Below are 12912 nucleotides of genomic sequence, written 5' to 3' on the forward strand. Positions count from 1 at the left end.
TATCTGCGGCAGTCCAAATTTAACCAGCCGCCCTTATTTTTATTAGCTAAATCTAGACTTCAGCAGCAGGTGGTCCTGAAGGAGGCAGACAGGTGAGCCTGCAAATAGCTAGGTCAACCAGACTCTCCACTCAGGGTCAAGAAGAAAGGTGTCTGGAATGAGAGACCTACACACTCCCTGTCCAGAACATTCCATGAATCATCCCACACCCATAGATGGATAAAGTCCATCCACCGAAGGAAAAACTCGTCTCCACCGAGTAGGCACTCGGAGCCTCTTCCGTCTATCACCATCACCTGGGGCACTGGGTCTGAAACTGACAAGGCATCCAATCACAGACCACGTCAGCTAGGTCCTTCTAGAGAGATGACCCAAGGTAGGTGCAGCTGCAAAGGTCCCTCTTGGGTCAGAGGGCAAGGTGGAGGGTAAACTGCAAGAGAACCCAGGCTGCCCAGCTTCCCACTACCCTGTGCACCCTCAAAAGCTGCTGAACCTAAGTGACCATCAAAACAGGAAGACTAGAAAGAAGGAAGACTTCAAGCCAGCCATGACGATCTGCCCATGGGGAGGTAGAGTCAGGGTCACATTAGTTTTCTGTTCTTTATTTAGTGTTGTTTTTAACAAAATCTCAAGTCGTTCAATTTTAACAACAAAGGTTCGGGAGCCAGATGCTGGGGTGAAAGCCTGCTAGCTCAGAGAGGCAGAGACAGCACCCAGCTGACCTTCCTCCTCCACCAACGTCCCAGAAGCCTCTCCTCTCTCCTACCGTCTCAAACATGTCTCTCAAACTCCATGGCCCTCCCTTCTACTTCCTGCGCATCTCTCTGTCCATCCTCCTGACTCCCCTTACTCTCTATGGTTTTTTTTCTTAATAATCCTATGTTCACTTCCTGTCAACGGGTTGCTGGCTTCACCTCCAGACCTATGACCGACTTAATCCTGTTTATAGGGTTCAAGCAGAAAACTCTTGGATTACAGGTGTGTGCAAGGGCTGAGCCACACCACAACTCGAAACAGGTTCTTCCAGTAAGGCACGCAATCTCGGGGGTTCACAGTGTAATCAAATATCCTGCAACATTTTAGTGTGTGTGTATGTACAAGCACACGCAGAAGCCAGAGGTCTGGGGCGGCGGGGAGGCTGTTCCTCTGGAGGGTCGCCCACCTTGTTTTGTTTTCGAGACAGGGTCTCAATACGATGTACCCCAGCTGGCCTGGAACTCACAAGTAGACTTGGCAGGCCTCGAACTCACAGAGATCCATCCACCTGCCTCCGCCTCCCCAAGTGCCTGCATCATTACTCTCAACTACCTCGTTGTCTTGTTTTAAGACCAGGCCTATCGCTGGGACCTCACCAAATAGGCTAGATAGATGGGCTGGCCAGCAAGCCAGGGCTCCATTTGTCCCCTTGTCCTCAGTACTGGATTAACAAATGATCACAACCTTGTCTGGCTCTTTACATGGGTGCTAGGATTGACGTACATCCTCATGATCGGGTGCCAAGCACTCGACCGATTTCCCCAGCTCCCATCGGGGTTGTTAGACCTCAGACAGGCGTGCTGACACGCACCCCCCACCCCCCACCCCCCCCCTCCATTCTATTCCACTCCTCAGGCCAGAAATCCATCTTTTTCCAGGCCCCCTTCCACTTTAAGTCTCTGCTGGGACTTCTCTACTCTCTGAAGGGTCCACGTCTCTACCTCTCCTCATCCAGGAGTGCCTTCGAGCACCCTGAGTTCACGCCAAGCGTGGTGGCACTTGCCTGCAATCCTAATACTTGGGAGGGCGGAAGCAGAAAGATCATGAGTTCAAGGACAACCTGGGCTACCTAGTGAGACCCTGTTTTAAATAGTAAGTCAATCAATAAAATAAAAACAAAACCAACTCAGTGTGAGGTGCGGATCCTGCTCTGTCCCCTGGGGCTTCTGAATTAACCCCCACAAATCTTGCTTTTCAAGTGTCTGTCAAGGTTTCTGCAGGCTCCAGGCAGCTGGCTTGTCCCAAAGAACCTGGCTTGTGTCACTGGCCGCTTGCCACACACACACACACACACACACACACACACACACACACACACACACACACACACACACACTGAACAGAGAGCTGCAGAAAGGATCAGACTGGAGAACACAGTGCCAGGTTTGTGTTTGGGGGAACACATAGGTTGGAATAACTTGACAGGGTGTCCCTTGGGAACCAGGAATAGAGGATGTCCTAGAAAAACACTAGGACATGCCTGTGATCCCAGCTTTTGGGAGACTGAAGAAGGAGGACTGTCCTGAGTTACAGGTCAACTTGAGCTATAAAGTAACTACCTAATTAGCCTACTGCTTCACAGCATGTGAGAAAATTAACAGGGGGTTTCACTCGTTCATTCCAACATGTAGCCACTCAACAAGTGAACAGCGAGAGCCCATCCCCACTTACATCGAGGGCAATCAAAGGGGACGCACTTGAACAGCTAAGCAAGACAGAGACGGAAGAAAGCCAGGACAGATGTGGTAGGCTCTGGGGACAGAGTGTAACCAGGCAAGTCTTGAAGTTTGAAAGAAAAGAGGAAAATTCTACACGATTACACACCCTCCCTTAGCCGGGCCCACAGAAGTATCCCCTGAGTGCTTCCAGGGTGTCCTCCAGGTGGGCCAAGGTGAGAAAAACCAGGGTCCAGGCCCAGGAGATGCTGCTGCTGTGGTCCCGAGGTCACACACAAACCATGATGAATACCCCAAGCCTTCCCACCAGGGAAGCTCAGCTCGGGTCCCCAACAACCCAGCTATTACCCAACGGTACACGCCCCGATCTTTGCACATGCAGCAGCTGCCTCCGAGACCTCTATTATTATGTCTGCCTTTCGGACTATTTCCAAGAGCCAAGGCACTAGACTGCGGCCGCGTGTCAGGAGCCGGCTGGGCTCCTGGGAGCCTGCCTTACACGATAACAAAAATGTCATTAGTATGTAAATAAATGACCCTTCTCCCCCGAATCTAGATGATTTAGTAAGTCAGGCATGCCCCTTGAGATACTCTCCCCAAGACCAAACTCTTGTGTCCAATGACCAGCCAAGGAGGACTGCATAGACCCAATCCTTTCCCGGTTCCCTGTCTGGGATCCACTGGGACCCTTGGAGTTGGAACCGGCAGTTTCTAGGTCATCCTCAGAACTGGCTATAGAAGGAGATACAGTGTGAGCTTTCCACAACACAGAAACAGGCTAGGGGGTTCCGACACCCCCGCCCCCCTCACCTCCAGGCTAGGCCTGTTTCTAGGTCTGCTGATAGCGTCTCTAAAGAGGTCAAAGTCAATCTCACCCACTCCTGAAGCCCTAAACAGGTGACTTATGATGTCGAGATACTGGACGGTATGGGCACCCCATTTTCATGCCCCACTCACTCCCCAGCCCCTCCCAGCTGCCAGCCACCAGTCTCCTACCACTTCCTCTTGCTCCAAATAGAATAAATAATCGATGCCGGTGCCCTTTCCCTCTGGGAATGACGCTGCTAAAATAAATGAACGGATCAAGGCACCTCCCAAGGCCAGAGAGACTGGAGGACCACAACAGAGGAACACACGGCGCGCACTGACCACTGAGCACCCCGGACGCTGCCTCGGAAGAGAAGCCCCTCGTAAATCCCCACTCCTCTAAAGAGCTGCGGGAGCCCGGCCATCACACCCCACATTCCAGATACACACACTCCCTAGGTGAGCCCAGCTCCCGAGTTCCTTCACTTCCCCAGGATGGGGACCCAGGAACGGCCACCTCAAGTCTACTCCTGGGATGCCGGGTCGCCAGACCAGATGCCAAAGCCACACAGCTCCTCCACCAGCCTCCTGGCAGGGCAGAAGAACTCTTCAGAGCCACGTTCCCCCAGCTTCCCCCCGGGGCCTAGGCCAGGGAAAGGTTGCCCTCTCGGCTCCTGCCTGGCGGCCAGGCCGGGGGTGTCACGACGATCAAGATCACTTCTTGAACTCCGGATGGGGAGCCGCGGAGCACCCTTTTGGCCCCTCCCCCTCCTCTGGAAGAACTCAGAGACCACCCACAGCCGAGGCTCCCCCAACTTGTTCCCCGGCACCCTCTGTGCCCCTCTTAACCTAAGTCTCTTTACCGTCACCCCCAGCCAACCAAAGCGGTCCGGCTCCTACCATGCCAGCCAGCCCCTTTCCAGGGTGACCCCCACCCCTAAAAAGAAACCGCCCGCTCTGGGGCACAGTGTGCGGACTCGGCTCGCGCTTTGGGAGACAGGAGAAGGGGAAAAAAAGCGGGGTGGGGGAGGAGGTCTTTAAAGCCTCTTTCCGACGCCCCTTCCACCAACCTCCCACGGCAGGGCAGCACCACTGACCTCATTCGCCCAACTGTATCCGGGCCTGCTGGGCTCCAGGCCAGTGGGGCGCCTCTCTCTCCACCTCCAGGGAATGTGAGGGTAAGAGGGGTGCCCGCTTTCCCCGATTCCAGCAGGTATCCGGAGGGAAGAAGCTGACCATCCCAACCCATCCCCCTCCAAACTCGAATTATAATCCCGATCACGTGCACACACACCCCAAAAGGCGGGCCTTAGAACGGAGACACCTGGAGGGGGAGGGGAGGGGAAGGGACCTCCCATGCACACAACACACTGGAAGGGGGGTGGGTGGGTGTACAAAACAGGGGCTCAAGGCCAAGGCGAGCCCCTGAGCACCCCCTCTCCATCATTCCCCACCCCAGCCCCCACTCCCACCCCACCCCTCGTCAAACTTTCTCCTTTTTTACCTTGCAGGATCCCCAAGCGCTCCGGGCGCCCCGGCCCCGGCCCGGTGGCCAGGACTCGGTGGATCCAGTCGCCTTTGGTTGCCGAGTTAATAATCCGGGAATGGGGGACAGGATCAGCGGAGGGAGGGAGGGAAGGAGGGCGGACGCGGTGCGGGCGGCCGGCCGGGGGCTGCGCGGGGCCCCCACCCCCGGCGCGGGCTGCGGCGGAGGGCGGGGCGCGGAGCGAGCGCGAAGCCGAGCCCGGGCTCTGGGAGGTTCTCTCTTTGTTCTGTAATCCCAGTAAGATTGCCAGCCATTCGCCCCGGCCCTAATCCCAGCCCCGCGCAACACCACCCTCCATTGGCTGTCATTTACATACGGGATTAGCCCGCACGGCCCGCCCCGTGCCACCGTGGGGGAGGACTCACAACCTTGGGGCCTTGAGAGTCCCCCAGCCGCGGATTAGAACCCCCTCCCCAGGGAGACCAGGATACTTCAAGGTCACCCAGAGGACGCCTGGAGGATCCCTGGGTGGCTTACCCTGCTGGTCACTCTTATCCCGAAGTGTCCAAGGTCGGGAAGGGAGGGACCCCAGGTTTCCATCTTGGATAGGCTGACCCAGGCCTTTTTATTTATTTATAATTATCTCAGGATCTCATGAAGCCCAGGCTGCGGTCAAACTGATTAGGATCCTGAACAAGCAGCACCTGAAACTGAGGATAGCCTTGAACACCTGATCCTCCAGGCTCCACCTCCCAAGTGCTGGGATTACAGACTTGTACCTACACCAGGGAGGACTCGAACCCAGAGCTTTCTGCATGCAAGGCCACCAGCAACCAACCACTCTACTAACACAGCTGCATCCTAAAGCCCTAATTATTGTTTTAGGACAGAGTTTCACACACCCCACACTGGCCTCAAACTCTCTATGTAGCTGAGGATGACCTTCAATTCCTGATTCTCCTGCTTCGACTTCCCAAATACTGGGATTACAAGAGAGCATTACCACACAGAATTTTTAGACCCAGATTTCTATTTGACCTTCCATCTGACCTTCTGTAGGCTACTGAATGTGTGTATGGGGGGGGGGACATTCTCCCCCAACCTTCCCAAAACTATATATCCTAAATCAACCAACCTAGGAGTTAGTAACCAGGTGATCCCCGAGTCCCTGGCTACACCTTCGTTGGGGTAGGTATAGCAGAGGGAGAGTCAATGTAGCAGACAAGTCTCCAAACCATCCAGGGAGGTCCTGCCCCAGTTTCTCTAAATCCAAGGTTAACAGAGTCAGGACGTGGTGGATGAACATGCCTGCAGTCTCAGCACTCAGGGGGCTGAGGCAGGAGGATTGTGGGTTCATGTCAGACTGGGCATCATAGGAAATTCCAGGCCAGTCTGGCCACACAGAATCCCTATTCTAAAATAAAACTATTTATTTTTATTTTTTTTCTAAGAGCTAGGCTTAGTGGCTTACATCCCAGGGCCTGAGAGTTGGAAGCCCACCGGGCTATGAGATCCTGTCTCAAAAAGTCAAAACACACAGAGACACACAGATACACACGGTGAGTTAGGAATATAGTTCAGTTAGTAAGTAGGACAGTTATCTAGCATGCTTGAAGCCCTGGGGTTGACCTTCAGCTCCACATAAAACCAGCTGATCTGACGGAGGATCAGGAGTTCCAGGTCATCTGAAGCAACATAGGGAGTTTGAGGCCAGCCTGGGCTACCTGAGAACCTTTCATGAAAACAAGCAAACAAGAATCTACAGATCCTAACCACCTACCTGGTCTCCTTCCAGGCCTCCCCACAAACACATCACCTTAGTGACGATTAACCTTGAGTGACCATCTCTGGGGACAAGTTCACAAACCTCTCTACAAGAGCTCCTCCCTCAGCAGGCCAAGGAGGAGCCAGAGAGGCCCTGGCGCCCATCGAGGGGGTTGGGCAGAGCACCAGGGATCAGGAATGAGGCCATAGGTGATGGGCCCCTGGAGACCTAAGGATGCCTTGAGGCCACCTAAATGGCCCCTCTGACCCACTTGCCTGGTGCCTGCCCTGCTTTGACACCAAGGTCAGGGCAAAATATCAAGGGTCTGGCAGCCGAGTGTTTGAGTTCAAATCCTGGCTCTTCCAGTTTCTGCCCACGTGACCCTGGGGGCAAGGCAGTTCCCCCGTCCGAGTTTCCACTTCCCCCTTCCCACAGCCTCTGAGCCAACCACAGCCTGGCTCCCACAGTGGATAATGCTGAGAAAGGCCATCGTGTGTTGATCGTCCGCTCACTGAAAGTCATGTTCCATGTAAGATCTCTATGCCACATTGGGTTGGGGGGGCGCCCCCCTCCCCCTGCATGCCTATGATCGTACAGACTGAGGCAGGAGAATTGAAAATTCATTGGCTGGCAAGATGGCCAAGTGGGTAAAGGCACTTGCCACCAAGCCAGATGACCTGACTTTGATCCCCCAGGTCCCATGTGGTGGAAGGGAAGAACCATTCCATCAAGTTGCCCTCTGACCTCCACACACGTGCCATGGTGCGCGTGCACGCGCGCGCGCGCACACACACACACACACACACACACAAATAAATAAATAAAATAAGTTTAAAACCACCCCAGGCTACATAGTGAGAATTTGTCGTAAAATAAAAGGGGCCGGGCGGTGGTGGCACCTGAGTTTTGTCCCAGCACTCGGGAGGCAAAGGCAAGCGGATCTCTGTGAGTTCAGGGCCAGCCTGGCCTACAGAGGAAGTTTCCTATGGCTACATATTGAGACCTTTCCTCAAAACAAAACCAATCGGCCAAACAAAGTACAGGTGTCAGGAATCACAGAGACGGGAGGAGAGACCCTCTCTCAAACAAGCCGGGCTGCGTGTGGTGGCACACGCCTTTGACCCCAGCACTCGAGGGGCAGAGGCAGGTGGATCTCTGTGAGTTCAAGGCCAGCCTGGTCAACATAGCGAGTTCCAGGACAGCCAGGACTACACAGGATACACCATTTCAAAAAAAAAAAAAGCCAGAAGGTAAAGCTTGTCTTCTGACTTGTGTGCCAGGTTCTCACACATGAAAGTGCATACACACATACTAACTAGGTGGGAAACAACAGAGAAACACACTTAACATTGACGTCTGGCCTACACACACATACCTGCATGCACATACATGTAGACATACTCATGAACACACACACACACACAAACACACACACATTAAGAGGGTGTGGGAACAGAGAGGAGCCCTCTAGACTCTGGTCGAAGCCTCTCTCCAACTGAGAATCTGCAATCCAACGCAGTCAACTTCTGCCTGCGGCCTTTCTCTCCCTTTCCAGCTCAAAACCTGCAATTATCTGTCAGTCTCAGGAAAAAGCCCTTGTGTGACCCCACGGCTCCTGGTGTTACCTTATCAGACTGTCATCCTGTCCAAGGTCCCCATTTTATAATCCCAATTGTCAGAGAGCAATGGGTGGCCAGATAGCTTAGTAGATAAAGACACTTGCCACCAAGCCTCCGGACCAGAGTTCCATTCCCAGCCCCACATAGCGCAAGGAGAAAACCAATTCCCACAAGCTGCTTATCCTCTTACCAAGTGAGGGTGCCGCAGCAAAGGTAAACGGCCCCACATAAATAAACAGACAAACAAATAAATAACTACATAAATAAATAAATGTTTAAAAAAAATTAAGAGATGGGGTTGGGGATTTAGCTCAGTGTTAGAGCGCTTGCCTAGCAAGCGCAAGGCCCTGGGTTCGGTCCTCAGCTCCGGGGGGAAAAAAAAAATTAAGAGATGTTGAGAGCCATTAAAATGGCATATTTGCCCACTCCTAAGACACTTAAGCGTGACTCTTCTAGGAGAAGCCCATACCCAGACTTACGTGTGTCTTATTCTTTCCCTAAGCAAACACCTTTCTTAGTTGTTGGCAAGGTCTATGTAGCCCTGGCTAGCCTGGAACTCACTCTGTAAACCAGGCTACCTTCAAACTCACAGAAATTCACCTGCCTCTGCCTCCCAAGTGCTGGGATTAAAAGTGTAGATCACTACACTCGGCCTCTTTCTATATTTAATAAACTCCAATTCTTCTTCACACCAGCAAAATGCTTTTCTTCCTTAAACCAAGGATCCGGTTTTACCTGAGTTGAGGTCCATAAAAGATTAAAGGAACTAGCCGGGCGGTGGTGGTGCACGCCTTTAATTCCAGCACTCTGGAGGCAGAAGAGGCGGGTCTCTGAGTTGGAGGCCAGCCTGGTCTACAGAGTGAGTTCCAGGACAGGCACCAAAACTACACAGAGAAACCCTGTCTCTGGGGAAAAAAAGATTAAAGGAATACTTGTGTCTGATCTCTGCTGCCACTGACAGTTGTTGGTTTCTAGAAGGAATAAATAGTTCCCCAACCCTAACTCCTAGATCTTAGGGCCCTACAGAGCTGAGACCTGTTGGGGCAGAAGACCCTTGGAGCTGAACGCTGCTGTCTGCCCTTTGCCAACAGAATCCACGGCTGCAGGGCTAGAAGTAAGGGGTGGGTACCAAGTCCCTGCTTCCAGCCTCTAGGTTCCCACTGCCCCCCAGACAGGCTAAATAAACAACCATACACTGTCCATTTCCAGCAGGGAACAGTGTGTACAACAGAAACCTTGCCCTGCCATGTCCCACATTCCATTCAGTTGCATGTGATACAGAATATATATATATATATTTGAGACAGGGTTTCTCTGTGTAGCCCCTGCTATCCTGGAACTCACTCTGTAGACCAGGCTGGCCTCGAACTCACAGAGATCTGCCTACCTCTGCCTCCAGAGTGCTGGGATTAAAGAGGTGTGCCATGACCCCGGTTCAATACGGATTTACCAATGGGTTCTACTGACGCTGTATACCCCAGGCCAAATCAGTCTCTGGGCCTTATCTTCCTGAACATTACATATAAAACTATAAAGCTAATGGCTGGGCGGTGGTGGCGCCCGCCTTTAATCCCAGCACTCGAAGGCAGAGGCAGGCGGATCTCTGTGAGTTCAAGGCCAGCCTGGTCTCCAAAGAGAGTTCCAGGAAAGGCGCAAAGCTACACAGAGAAACCCTGTCTTGAAAAACCAAAAAAAAAATAAAATAAATAAAATAAAATAAAAAAAGAGCTAAAATAGACCGTTTTTTCATGACTGGATTTCACATAGCCCAGGCTAGCCTGAGGATGCTTCTCCTTCATGAACCTCTCTCTCTCTTTCTCTCTCTCTCTCTCTCTCTCTGGTGGGTGCTGAGGATTGAACCCAGGACCTCATCCATGCTAAGCATGGAGTCTACCACTGGGCTATGGTCCCGGCACCCTCATGAACCTCTTGAGTGCTTTCTGGGTGGTACCCGGGGCTTTGTGCACGCCGGGCCAGCGCTCTACCAACTGAGCCACATCTCACCTTCACCTGGCTAGTTGCAGAAGTGAGTGTATTGGGACACACTGCTTCCCTGTCACCCTGTGAGCTCCTGTGGCGAGATCTGTTCTCTCCCTGCTGGTCACTGGGGACAGCTGTCCACGGCACTCGGTCTCTAGCCTTCTTGAGACCTGGATCTCTGCCTCCATCAAGCCAGTATGGTCTCCGTCTGTGCCATTCTAGACCACCTCTCCCTGTTCCTTGCTTCCCGGGGCTAAGTAGCCAGGGTGGAATGGGGACAGGCAGGTGAAAGGGTAACCCATCTGAGAACCGCGGAGGAAGCTGGAGGCTAGACTATTTTGGATGAGACCTCGAAGTAAGCAAAAGGTGAGGACAGGGACCCCGAGGACTTACAGGTTTGGAAGGCACAGGACACAGAAGCAGGGGCAGTTCTGCAGCAGCCAGGGAGAGAGCAAGCAGTAGGCCTAACCTCTGGACTCTCCAGATCTCTGCCATGCCTCTACCACCACCGTGGCTTTCCTGTTATCTTCAGGATCAGGAGCTCATCTGATAATTACTGTTTCTCCTTAAGAAACAATGATATTCTTTTTTGTTGTTGTTGTTTGTTTGTTTGTTGTTGTTTTGGGGGACAGGGTTTCTCTGTGTAGCTTTGCGCCTTTCCTGGAACTCACTCGGTAGCCCAGGCTGGCCTCGAACTCACAGAGATCCACCTGCCTCTGCCTCCCGAGTGCTGGGATTAAAGGCGGGCGCCACCACCGCCCAGCAGAAACAATGATATTCTTAAGGGCCAGAGAGACGGCTCAGCAGGTCAAGGAACCTGTCACCTAAGACTGATGATGGAGTTTGGCCTCCAGGCCCCACGGGGTGGAAGAAGAGAACCAGTTCCCACATGTTCGCCTCTGACCCCCACAAGTGCTCGGTGACATGTCCCCTGACCCCTAAATAAATAGTACATGTAAAAACGTTCCTGAGATTAAAAAGAGAAGCCTAGTCAAGCCTGTTGGCAAAAGTTTGCAATCCCAGAAGTTGAGAGAGTGAGACAGGAGATGACTGTGAGTTCAAAGCCTGCCTGAGCTATCTAGTAAGACTCCATCTCAATAAAACAAAACAAAACAAAAAAAAATAGGAGTTGGGATGTGGCTCAGTAGGTGGAGGACTTACCCAGGAAGAACAAAGTCCTGGGTCCATCCTCAGCACCACATAAACCATGCTTGGCAGCACACTTCTGAAATCCCAGCACTTGGGGAGTGGAGGAGGCAGGAGGATTAGGAATTCTGGGTTATTCTTAGCTATCTAGTGAGCCTAAGCCAACCTGAGATACACGAGACTCTGTCTCACAAACATACTTTATAAATAAAATAAATATAAATATGAGGTGAAGGGCTGAGAATGTAACGTAACAGCAGAGTGTCTGTCTAGAACCCCCTACCCCCACCCCAGTGAGGACTGAGGTGTGGCTCAGTGGTAAAGCTCCTCGTTAGATGCCCCCTCAGGAAAGGCTGGGGGGGCATACTCACTGCAGAGCATATCCTCAGCACGGACATGGATTCCATCCTTTATACCATACATAAAACAAACTGGGAGAGATGGAGAGAGGGCTCAGTGGTTAAGAGCACTGGCTGCTCTTCCAGAGGACCCAGGTTCAATTCCCAGCACCCACATAACAGCTCACAGCTGTCTGTAACTCCAAGATCTGAAACCCTCACACAGACACACATGCAGGCGAAAACACCAACGCACATAAAATAAAAATAAATAAATTAAAAAAAAAAAAAAAGAACATAACTCTTGCTGGGTGGCGGTGGCACACACCTTTAATCCCAGCACTCAGGAGGCAAAGGTCTACAGGACAGGCAGGACTGTTACACAGAGAAACCCTGTCTCAGGAAAAAAAAAAAAAAAAAACAACACCAGAAAGAAAAGGAGAGGGGAAGAGGAAGTAATATTCAAGGTATGGAAATATTGGGGTTTTTTGAGACAGGGTTTTTTGTATTCCAGCCTGGCCTCAAACTCAGAGATCTGCCGGCCTCTGCTTTTGTGCTGGGATTAAAGTTGCAAACCACGACCCCCAGCCTCATCTAAAACTTTTGATTTTCTTGCCTCCACCTCCAGAGCCTTGAGATCAGAGGCATGTGCCACCATGACTAGTTCTATCTTTTTTTTTTTTTTTTTTTTAATTAATGTGTATATATGTGGGTGTAGGTGCTGGCCCAACATGGGTGCCGGGAACCGAACTCAGATCCTCTGCAAGAACAATCAGGCTTTTAAGGCACCTTCTCTCCAGCCCCCGGCTCCGTCTTTTTAAATAGCCTCCCACAGCGCATCTATTTTTGTTGTTGTTGTTGCAACAGGGTCTATTTCTATGTAGCTCAGGCTGGCATTCAAATGGCTATGCATCCCAGGCTGGTCCCAAACTAGTGATCCTCCTGCTTCTGCCTTCCCAATGCTGAGATTGCGGCGAACACTGTCTTGCGTGTTCACCCCACGCAAGCGAAGCCGGTTGCTTCTCTCCGTTTCAAGATCTCTCTCTGTCTCGGGATCTCTGCCTCTCTTGAGGTGTCTCTGGGACTACATGATTTCTCCAGCTCTCTCCCTGGGTATCGCCTCAGCCCGGGGCTCCCTCTCTCTGCCTCTCTCCACTCCCGGCCCCCCTTCCCCCGCCTCCCTTGCCTCTCCTCCGCTGGAATCTTTGAAGAACAGAGCCAGGCATGTAATTGACTCGGCCGTCTCCATGGTTGCAGCTGTGGCGTTTCTGAGAGATCAATTTGGAGCGCCGGGCTCCCTTCGTAATTGCACCTTAATAGTTTGTGTGCGGCAGAGTGG

The 12912-nt window shown here is 52.1% G+C and overlaps 1 protein-coding gene across 1 annotated transcript in view; it reads right to left on the reverse strand.

Moving 5' to 3' along the window:
- Gtf2ird1 (GTF2I repeat domain containing 1) overlaps positions 1–4920 on the reverse strand; it is a 91399-nt gene extending 86479 nt beyond the window's left edge. The window contains 1 exon segment of the mRNA XM_037198295.1: positions 4744–4920. The gene's annotated coding sequence lies outside the window, so the exon portion shown is untranslated.
- Between the last annotated feature and the right edge of the window lie 7992 nt (positions 4921–12912).

Source organism: Peromyscus leucopus, chromosome 23 (assembly GCF_004664715.2).
Source record: "Peromyscus leucopus breed LL Stock chromosome 23, UCI_PerLeu_2.1, whole genome shotgun sequence".
NCBI lineage: Eukaryota > Metazoa > Chordata > Mammalia > Rodentia > Cricetidae > Peromyscus > Peromyscus leucopus.